Source organism: Adiantum capillus-veneris, chromosome 14, assembly GCF_014529385.1.
Source record: "Adiantum capillus-veneris isolate H3 chromosome 14, ASM1452938v2, whole genome shotgun sequence".
NCBI lineage: Eukaryota > Viridiplantae > Streptophyta > Polypodiopsida > Polypodiales > Pteridaceae > Adiantum > Adiantum capillus-veneris.
In genome coordinates this window covers 146,856,932-146,864,629 of record NC_140944.1, presented here as the reverse complement: position 1 = coordinate 146,864,629, position 7,698 = coordinate 146,856,932, and the positions used below count along the sequence as shown (strand labels likewise).

Genomic DNA, 7,698 nt, shown 5'->3' with positions numbered 1-7,698 from the left:
AGAAGGAGAAGATTCAATCTGTCAAAGATTTCCTTGAAGATATGAATGACATGTTGAAGGCAACTTGAAAGAAATCATTTGTCGTGCACAAAATTATGCTAAGGTGTCTGTTGATGAAGGACAAAGAAAAGTTACCTTTGTAGAAGGTAATTTTGTATTCTTGAAGGTTCTTGTGAAGTTGAAAACCATGAAAATGGAAAAGTGTGACAAATTTTCTCCTAGATACTATGGTCTCTTTAAATTTCTTAAGAATATTAGGGACATAGTATATAAATTTAAGTTACTGGAGAGGTTTAAGTTCACCCTGTCTTCCACATTAGTAAACTAAAGAAATCAATTTTCACTGGTTGGAGAACGTAGTTTCTCCAAAAAAATTGGTGGACCTATTAGAGCCACCAAAGATACAACATGAAGCGAAAAGGATCCTATGGTATCAAGATAGACAAATATGTCATAAAGATTGACAAATATAGTATCAAGATAGACAAATATGCCATAAAGTGTACCAAGAGATACTAGTTCAGTGAACAAACTCAGATGAAGAAGTGACAACTTGAGAACGCCGTAGTGCGATTGCCAAGAGATTTTTCCATGTTTTTTTCAAGGACAAAAACTCTTTACAAGGGGGGGTAATGTCACGAAGCTTATAATGGTTGTGATGGGGTCGACCGCCCTCTCGCCCGACTGTATTTTTTAAGCAGCCAAACCAATGTGGATGGCATGCCACACTCATATATAAGCTCCGGGAATGAGGGCACTCGTCATTCTCTCAATGGATGGGTGGAGAGCTAACAACCTATCCCTCTCAGGCAGGAATGCCCGTAGTAACACTACAGTATTCTAACAGTAGGAGAGCATGAACAGGGCCCCGCACGAAATACATGTGGCCACATGGGTAGGACCCTAGGGCAAGGCCCTGCGACATGTCTAGCATGTAGTTTAGCAGATCCACATATGGCCTCATGGTTAGGACCCTAGGGCAAGGCCCTGCCACATGTCTAGCATGTAGTTTAGTAGATCCACATGCTACACTCCCCATGCTTCCACACCCAAGCTTCGGTCTCATTTCTAAGGCAACTTAAAATGTAGGAATCAAGTGCCAGTAATCAATTGTACACCACTCTCATGATAAATTCTAAGGCATATGTGTGTAAGCTCGGATCCAATATCCATTCCTTCATATTTGACTTGACCAATCAACTTGTCACTAGCCTTAACTTTTATGGCTACTCTACATTATCATTGCACAAATATTCCTTGTCTTTTTTATTGAAGCACAATGAATGGAGAGTGGTTATACCTCTCAAGTTGCTTCGTCGACTCTCTACCATCATGCCAATTTCTCTTACTTTGTAATTCCTTATGTGAATGAATGCTTACCAAGGTATAATGATCATAAATTCCTAGAAAAGAAAACCATATTTTGGTCTTCCGTTGTGCTAGGAACCTTAACCGCCACACTAGGAATTAACAGCCGCACTAGGAATTTTTGCATTAATTCCCATATAATACTAAACTAAAGTTTTGATATAGCTGTTCAAGGATTTGTTTCCAAACTTGCAAGGGGCAATCCACGTCTCTATTTGACACCCTCATTTTTTAGAGGGGATCTACGGTCCCAGATGATTGTTCATTGTGGGTCATTCGATTTATTTGGAGAAAAAAATATGGGTGGGGTGGGATCCGACCTCGCACCCTCCCTCCCTGCCAAGGCCACGGCTTTACCACTACGCGGTTGCGCGCGCTTTGATAGGCATGGAGAATGATAGCATTATATTGTGTAGTCCTACCCCGCCGCGATCTTAGTTCACACCGAGGTTACTTGTTTACATCTAGTGTACATGCAAGTTTACATCTAGTTCACATTCGGGATAATGGTTGTGATCTTCACGGAAAAGTGACACCGATTTTCAACCGTAGATCCCCTCTAAAAAAATGAGGGTGTCACTTAGAGACGAGGAGGGGAAATTGGATGCCCTGTCCACTCCTACTCGGCAAGATAAAGCATTATGAGACCTAGACCCAAGAAACTACCTTAAAAGAATTCATTAGAACAATGTGGAATTCAAACAACGACAATGACATGGAAAAATAAGTAGCATAGCAATGTTAAAACTAATTTAACCATAACAAGTTCCTTTCAAGGTCAACAAAGTCTATTTATGCACGTGTTCAATGGAATACATGAAATCTGCAAAGTGGGGGACCATTTGTCACAACAAGCACCCACGAAACTTGAAGTTACATAATCACCACAAGAGCATTTTCCACCTTCAAAAACATGCAGGCAGTTTGCATCCTTTTGACCACTAGTTTACATTTCTCTATTTTGATATCAATGATGTAGCAGAGCATGGCCATCCCCCCATACCTGGTGATGCACGTATGCCCGTCCTCTGTGGTGTAAAAATGATTGCACAAGGAATGGCGAGTTTCTCAGAATGCTGACAAACCAAAAACTTCTTTGGGAATATTTTGTGAGACCCAATGCAAATTTGGGCAATACCCTTGTAGGGACAATCTAAGTTCAAGATCTTGTAGCTTCAAATAGTTTTGTCTGCTTTGTGGATGTTCGGTATCCCCAACCACAAATTTATGAACCTTTCCCCTTCCGTCGGTCCAGCAGCTATGTCCTGGCTGCTTCCGAGCACCGGTCCTGATTCTCATGTGTTCAATGTTTTGTGCCGCCTCGTGCATGCCAGCAGCTGCATAAATGTTACTCATGAGGACATATGCTGCTGCACTACATTTATCTACCTCTATTGCACACTCAAAGGCCCATCTTCCAAGCTCCACATTTCCCGATTTTTGACAAGCACCTAGAAGAGCGGACCAAACTGGAGGATAATCAGACAATGGCATCATCTTGATTACTCTTATTACTTTGTCAAAATGCCTTGCCCGCCCGAAAAGGTCAACCATGCAAGTGTAGTGCTCTTTGTCTGGTATAATGCCATATTTTTCCCTCATGCTATCAAACAGCATTTGGCCCTCTTCCAGTAGACCTGAGTGACTGCATGCATTGAGCATACTAAGAAAAGTGATTGCAGTTGGGGAGGTGCCCTCATGTTGCATATAACGAAAACAGTTTAGAGCTTCCTCGGCCAGCCCTTGCTGGGCATATCCTCCTATAAGAGCACTCCAAGAGATATCATCTGGTGAGAATCCCTCACTTCGCATCTCGCAAAAAACAGCAGAGAGCTTCCTTGACATTGCCATGTTGGGCATATCCTGCAATCAACGAGCTCCAAGAGACAACATTCCGAACAGGGAGCCCATCAAGAACTCCTCGTGCTTTCGTGAGGGCACCACATTTGCCATACATATCAACCAAAGCACCGCCAAGCACGTCATCTTTCTCCAACAGCCCCTGACTAGCAATCTCGCAGTGAATTCTCTCACCCATGTCAACGTCTTGCATAAGGCCACATGCCTTCAAGGTGCACGCATAGGTGATTGCATCTGGAGAAAAGCTTTTCCTTTGCATCTGTTCAAAACAACCGAGGGCTTCCTTGCCAAAGCCATGTTGCGTATATCCTGCAACCAATGTGTTCCAAGAGACGACACTCCGGGCAGGATGCCTATCAAGAATTTCTCGTGATTTCCTAAGCGCACCACACTTGGCGTACATATCAACCAAAGCACTGACAAGCACGGCAAGTTTCTCCAGCAACCCGTGACTAGAAATCTCATCATGAATTCTCTCACCCATGTCAAGGTTTTGCATTAGGCCACAGGCCTTCAAGCTGCAAGCATAGGTGACTGCATCTGGAAAAAGGCCTTCGCTTCGCATCTGTTGAAAACAGCCCAGAGCTTCCTTGCCATTGCCATGTTGGGCATATCCCGCAATCAACGCGCTCCAAGATACAACATTCCGGACAGGAAGCTCATCAAGAACTTCTTGCGCTTTCATGAGGGCACCACATTTGGCATTCATATCAACCAAAGCATTGCCAAGCACAACATCTTTCTCCAACAGCCCCTGACTAGCAATCTCATTGTGAATTCTCTCACCCATGTCAACATCTTGCGTAAGACCACATGCCTTCAAGGCGCAAGCATAGGTGATTGCGTTTGGAGAAAGGCCTTCCCTTCGCATCTGCTGAAAACAGCTCAGAGCTTCCTTGCCACTGCAATGTCGGGCATATCCCGCAATCAACGCGCTCCAAGTGACAACATCCCGGACAGGAAGCTCATCAATAACTTCTTGTGCTTTCCTGAGCACACCACATTTGGCATACATATCGACCAAAGCATTGCCAAGCACAGCTTGTTTCTCCAGCAGCCCCTGACTAGCAATCTCATCATGGATTCTCTCACCCATGTTAATGTCTTGCGTAAGGCCACATGCCTCCAAGGTGCAAGCATAGGTGACTGCATCTGGAAAAAGGCCTTCACTTCGCATCTGGTCGAAGCAGCCCAGAGCTTCCTTGCCAAAGCCATGTTGGGCATAGCCTGCAATCAACACGCTCCAAGACACGACATTCCGGACAGGAAGCCCATCAAGAACTTCTTGTGCTTTTGTGAGGGCACCGCATTTGGCATACATATCCACCAAAGCACCGCCAAGCACGACATCTTTCTCCAACAGGCACTGACTAGCAATGTCATTGTGAATTCTCTCACCCATGTCAATGTCTTGCGTAAGGCCACATGCCTTCAAGGTGCAAGCATAGGTGATTGCATCTGGAAAAAGGCCTTCGCTTTGCATCTGTTGGAAACAGCCCAGAGCTTCCTTGCCCCGGCCATTTTGGGCATAGCCTGCAATCAACGCACTCCAAGTAATGGCAGTGCGGACAGGAAGCCTATCAAGAACTTCTCGTGCTTTCCTGAGGGCACCACATTTGGCATAGACACTTACCAATGTGTTTCCTAAATATGTATCTTTCTGAAGTAACCCACTATTGCGAAGCTTAGTGTGTATCCTACTGACTTGGTACAAATCCTTCTTCTGAGCACAGGCTTTTAATCCAGTCATAAACCAAAAACTCGTTGCCTTCGACGTTTCATGTTCTTCCCGTCTATGCTTGCCTTTTAATTTCAGTGGATTTGCCGCCGCTCTGTGGACACAAAACGGGAGACGATGAAAAGAACTGCTCACGTGCGTACTTGTGTGTGAGGGGCGGGACCCAAAGAGAAACGGCGTTTCTTACCTTGACAGTACGCAGTCCAGAGGCGGCCAACATGGTCCTTCATTTGCAGCCTGATCATAAGCTTTGGCCCACTGGCTTGGATTCTAAAAGTCCCACGGGTCCCCTCATGACTAAGTGGCACGAGCACATGTTTTAAATAAATTAGAGCCCCTACATTTCACAACGCATGCACTGCGTAGTGGTTACGATAGGCATCTCTCGTGCGTGAGGTCTCAGGTTCAAATCTAATGCCCCAGAATGGGATACCTTGTAATACTTTCGATTTGCGGATACCCTATAATACTTTCTACCCTAGATTACAAAAGTAATTTTGTAATCTAGGGTACCCACATTTGGGATCTACAACCCATAATGCCCCCGCCGTAGATCCCAGCCTCCCATGCCCGTGCCACTTAACCCTAAGGATGGACCCCTCATTTGCAACCTGATCATAGCCCATTGGCTTGGACTTGATGATAGCCCATTGGCTTGGACTTTAAGTTCTACGCGGTCTTTAATGTGATGTATTTCTCATCATCGCTTTGTATGCAAATGGTTTGCTCATTACAAAAAACATTACAACAAGAGAAAAAAAGTGATAAAATCACAAGACGAACCTAGAGGGCTTAAATTTAAACAATGATCGTTATACTTAATAAACATACACACATTGTCGATAATTGCATGTGTGAAAGCTAGGTCGAGGGTATTATACTATTTTATGGCCATCAAATAGTGTGTGAGCCATCCTTTTATTGGCAAGAAAGATCATGGCCATGTGTGGGGGCCTCCTACTCTCTTGCATGCCATAGCTACCGCCACCTTATGTCGTATTTTCTCCCTTACATAACCCAATGTTGCACCATTGAGCCCGTCTCACCCTGTCTACCTCTAACTATTGCTTGTTACTGCTTCTTGAGCTTGTATGCTATCTTCTTTTCTCGTGTGCGGCTACTCCACGATCAGTCTACACATGCCTCTTTACCGACCTTAGTCCATCTCTGGCATGTTGTCTTATTCTACCCAAAATCGATGTTGCAACCTTCGGCTCCAGGAACTGCGTAAAGACAATCTAGGCAGCGAGAAATAGAGTGTGCTTTATCATGAGCTTTGCTATTAGTAGGAGGAGAACCTATCAAAGCAAAGACTTTGGAGGATCTTGGCAATGAAAATGAGTCAGGAATGCCATGGCATTCTGCCTGCAAGCTCCAATTATCGAAACCCCATATATGATTCGCAAATTTCATTTAATCAAAATCACTACATGTCTCACCTTGCAGCTTGAATATCTTTGATGTCTCTTGGAAGTATTCCTATGACATTAGACGCAAACCCACCTGAAACAATACCTGTACTCTATGCATATCATGTCATTAATAGTGGCTTCAACCTAGGCGTCAAACATCAACCAGTCTCTCACAAGTTCTTGAACCCCCTACAATGCCACATTTTTGAACGAAAAGCGAAGACATAAAACTATAATCGACTGAAAACCTAAAAATTCAAGAGGACGTGGATGTAGGAGGATTTTTATTATCGCTTGGAGAGAGGAGAGAGATGCACTCGACCACTGGGTGAGCGGAGCTCAGCTCAATGATCTTTAGGAAAGCCCAATTCACTTCAAATTCTATCAATAGCCCCGCATTGAGCTTGCAGGCTCACTTGCATGTACAGTTGATGCACTATTATGTATGTTGCAACACATGTAAATGAGCAACACGCATACGTAAGTGCATTAAGAAGAGTGTCTTGAGTAGGTTTGAGTGTCGTAGTAATACTTTCGTGAATAGGTTCAAATCGTGGAGATATTTCCCTCATGGGCATAGCAAATGTAGGCAGAGTTGAGAGAAGATGCTGAGAGGTTTGAGAGCACGGATTAAAGAGGGCGTGGGAGGATTAGAGGTGAAGGAGGGGTAGTTTAAGTATCTCTCCCCCCGTTGAGGCCTACTCTCTTCGTAGATCTAGGCTAGTAGTAAGTACACACCTCAATGGTGAGCATCCTTGAGCTTGCAGGTCAAGGACAGGGACATAGCACCCCCATTCACAGCTCAACTCACAACGATGGAGGGTAGCCACTGGAGGCCCTCATTTGATGCATTGTCATGCAGCTCAAGGAATTTGGACAGTGGTGTGCTCGCAAGCAAGCTCAAACACTATTACCTCTTCTGTCTCCAACTTTGTTTGCAGGCCCTGAAGCACTGTGAAAACTGCTGCACTATGAGGTAGACCGCACAAAGTCATCAACAGGTTGATATCGAAGCCTTGTGTTGTGTCCCCTCTCCATCCTCACATCGGGCTTCACGGCGCACACACTAAACTCAGATTTATGAGCGTCAGCGAGTGGTAGTGAGTCACGGGCTATAGCCTTCACCTCAGGACCTCGGGTTGCGGAGGGTGGTCGCCAGCTAGGAGAATCATGAATTTAAGTGCTCGTTCCATAGTGAGGATGACATGCTAGGTTGCTAGCCCAACCGATATCATTGTCACGACAATGTTCCAACAACAAGTGCCAATCAGAAAACTTTGATTTTTTTATTAAAAAAATCTCTCCTTTTTATTAGCAAAA

General features: G+C 44.5%; 1 pseudogene across 1 annotated transcript; it reads right to left on the bottom strand.

Moving 5' to 3' along the window:
- Positions 1–2,138: 2,138 nt before the first annotated feature.
- On the bottom strand, positions 2,139–7,426 carry LOC147443321 (pentatricopeptide repeat-containing protein At3g53360, mitochondrial-like; annotated as a pseudogene). Its single transcript, XR_015190253.1, has 2 exons — positions 5,154–7,426; positions 2,139–5,060 (listed from the first exon to the last, which is right to left on the bottom strand). The product of XR_015190253.1 is annotated as a pentatricopeptide repeat-containing protein At3g53360, mitochondrial-like (transcript).
- Between the last annotated feature and the right edge of the window lie 272 nt (positions 7,427–7,698).